General features: G+C 33.4%; 1 pseudogene; it reads right to left on the reverse strand.

Annotated features, from left to right (window-relative positions):
* Nucleotides 1-358: 358 nt before the first annotated feature.
* On the reverse strand, nt 359-1,542 carry LOC107814857 (protein LIGHT-DEPENDENT SHORT HYPOCOTYLS 4-like; annotated as a pseudogene).
* Nucleotides 1,543-3,543: the final 2,001 nt, after the last annotated feature.

A 3,543-nucleotide genomic window follows, 5' to 3' on the forward strand; every position in this document is an offset into this window, starting at 1 on the left:
AGGTAAGTAAGAATGTAATTTTCCTTGGTATGCTTATACTGGCCGGAGAGGAAAAAATATATACTAATTCAAATTAAAAATACATATACCAAAAAAGAACATATAGATGAAAACCATTTATGTACAAAAATATTAGCCAAGAAAGAACGATGATTGGAAATGAAACTTTTCTTATTTTCGATAGATTGATGATGAAATTCGGTCTATATTTGCAGTGTGAAAGACAGACCAGTCCTAGACAAAGCTGACATATGATCTAGCCAAAGTCACTAACACTTTCCCTACTATTAAAAAATTTGCAAAATATGAGCAAAAAGACATGAAACATGATATAGCAAATCTATGAAACAACAAATCATAAATAGGGTTTCAGCCAATGTCCATAAAAAAATGTTGGTAGATCTATAGCACAAAATTCACCTACATCTTTTTTTTTTCTTTCTTTTAATATTTAATATAACAGCTAGTGCCACTACCACTTCCATTACTACCACTATCACTTCTACATCATTTGCTTAATAATTAGCTAAAAAAAGTACTGATCAAGATCAGTGTTTCCATTTCCATAAATAGTAGCAAGAAAAAGGGTTCCGAATTCCAATTTGTTAAAACAGCTAGAAATAGAACATACCATACCACGACAACAATAACAACAACAGACCCAATATAATCCGATAAGTAGAGTCTGAGTAGGGTAGTTTGTGCGCAGCTTTATCTCTACCTTGTGAAGGAAGAGGCAGAGTGACTGTTTTCGATATATTATTAGCTTGAAGTCGAAGTAGGAGGTAGAAATGCAGCAGAAGATTGTTGTTGTTGTTGAGACAAAGTTGGTTTCTTGCGTTTCTTCTTCTCATAACTTATACCTCTAGCTTTAGCTTGAGAATCACGAACTTCACGAAGATAAAGCCTAACAGCACGAGCACCAAAAGGGTTAGTTTCGGGTTTTCCACCATTTTCTTCATAAGCAGCTCTAAGTCTACCAATTAGTGCATCAAGTGAACCCCAAGCTTGACGTAAAGGACAAGGACAAGGTGCTGGTGGATTTGGGTGTCCGTAAAAAGGACAGAGTTGAGTATGAACCTTAGTTTTTCCGAACTGATCGAGGTATCGCAGAAATTCAAGAACATGTGCACCACTGCAACGAGTAAGAGTAAGAGGTGGTCTATGGTTTCTTAAGTACTGACCGAAAGTGTTCCAATCTCTGCGTTTTTGGTTTTCATATTCGGCTTAGGGTTGTTGGAGAAGAAGAAGAGAGGGTGGGGGGCGGATAGTTATTAGCTGCAGAAGAAGTGGATATCATATTGTTGTGGATATTGGCATGATTTGGAGAATCCACTTCTTGGTTAGACTCCATTATCTTTGATCTTTTTTTTTTTGAAAGATTTAATTATAAAGGGGTGAAGAAAAAGAAGGATGTAAGAAAAATTTAGGGTATAAAGAAGCTAGGAAGTGGGCTAAGAACCAATAGATTTATACTGATCTAGGGTTTTTTAAGTTGCTTGCTTATGATCACGTGAGGAGGGCAGGCGGATCTAAAATTTAATTTTTGTGGGTTTAATCTTTAAAGATTTTAGTATTAAACCCATTGTATTTTTAATGTTATTGGTTGCTAATGCTATATATTGCAATATTAAATTTATATTTCGCGCTAAAAATATTAGTTTAGCTGAATCCGGTACTTATACATTGCATTAGGCTCCTGAGGGGCCTAGCTATATGTTGGAATAAAATAGAGACAATTTAGTGGGGGGAGGCTGAACTTTTGTTTGCTTTTCTTGGTTTTTAAGGCAATAATAATTTGATCAATCCTAGAAAAAAAACCTTTGATGTTTGGGGAATTGGCTTTTATGGGGCTTTGATTTCTGAAAATGTATGCAGCGATTGGCTGATATTTTTCCTAGAAAAGGGGCAGCAACAGTAGTCCTCTCCTTTGGGGTGGGGTGGGGTGGGGGGTGGGGGAGGGGAAGTAATGGTAATTGGTAAGTGTAAAGGGGACCTGGTTAGGGCTTTTGTGGAAATGAAAAGAGGTTGACAGTAAGATGGAAATGATAGATGGAGACAGGAAAAAGCTATACTATTTGAGTTTTTAAAAAAAAATTGAAGGGAATAATATGATTTTGTTTCTTCATCAGTTAACATTTTGTGGCAGTGATTGACAATACCTTTGTTAAATGACCAAAATGACCTACTCTTGATTTTTATTCTTACTATGTATATGCCGGATTGAATTCAAAATTAGATTTTATGAGTTCAACATTTAAATATTTTTAATTTTCAACTCATTGTATCTTTAAAATTATGAATTTATAGCTGCTATTTATTATAATTTTAATGAAATTATACTCATAAATTTATGTTCTAGGTCAAGAGTATTACCATTTAATATTAACCCGGTATCTTTCCCTATATATATATATATGTATGATGGCTACTCTGCATGTAAAAGTTTCACACTTCAAGCGTCGAGATTTATTTGATCTCTCGGCCTTTCCATTTGGCAAAAGGTAAGTAGGTATCAACCATCAAATTTGTACGTCACACTTTTTTTTTGGTTTAATCATTTCTATATTATTTTATTTGTTTAATTAATTTAAATTTTAACAGCACTAAAAGAAAATCACTTCATGCCAAAAAAAAATTACTATGTTGAAGATATACAACAATAACAATTCAGTAAAATTTTATTAGTGGGGTCTGGGAAGGACAGTGTGTACACAGACCTTACCCCTATCTCGAAAGACTAGAGAGATTGTTTCCGAAAGATCCTCGACTCACGAATACAAAAGGAGTGGAGATGCGGGGTAACGATCCCCTTACCTCTCACATGCCAAGCGAGCGCTCTACCATCTAAGCTACATCCCCAATATTGAAGACATAATTAACTAAATAAAACTTTATTATTTTTAATATGTACTAGGAGTAATTAAACTTTTAGATAAAATCGAAATGCACTCTACACTTCACTTTAGTTTCAACTCAAAATTGTCGTTAAATTAAAGGTGAAGAGATCATATTTATCGCAATATTGTTATTCATTCTAAAACTTCGAATTTGAAAATATCTAGTTAAAGGTGAAAAAGGGTGGCAAATAAGTGGGTAAGCTCTGATATGGGCGGGTAAAAAATAAGTAATACAAAACAGATAAATTATCCGATCCGGCCCATATTTAATACGGATAAAAATGAGTTAACCGGCGGATAATATAGATAACCATATTATCCATGGCTTCTTGAATATAATCACGTTTTGATGAATTCCTAGTCTCCCAAAATTGAGAAACCCCCAATTTGAGGTTTTACAAATGTAAAAGTTAAACTCATATGATATCCATTGGTTATCCATTTTCTAAGTGGATAATATGGTTCTTATCCATATTTGACTCGTTTTTAAAATAGGGTATTATCACTTTTAGCTCGCGCCAAAAACTATTTACATTTGGTAATTGAAAAAATGTATCAAATTTTAACTTTTGTTTTTGGAAAAATCAACCGAAATTATTAAATGTATATATATATATACAAAAAAATATACAAATTTTATACA

The sequence above is a fragment of the Nicotiana tabacum genome, chromosome 7 (genome assembly GCF_000715075.1).
Source record: "Nicotiana tabacum cultivar K326 chromosome 7, ASM71507v2, whole genome shotgun sequence".
NCBI lineage: Eukaryota > Viridiplantae > Streptophyta > Magnoliopsida > Solanales > Solanaceae > Nicotiana > Nicotiana tabacum.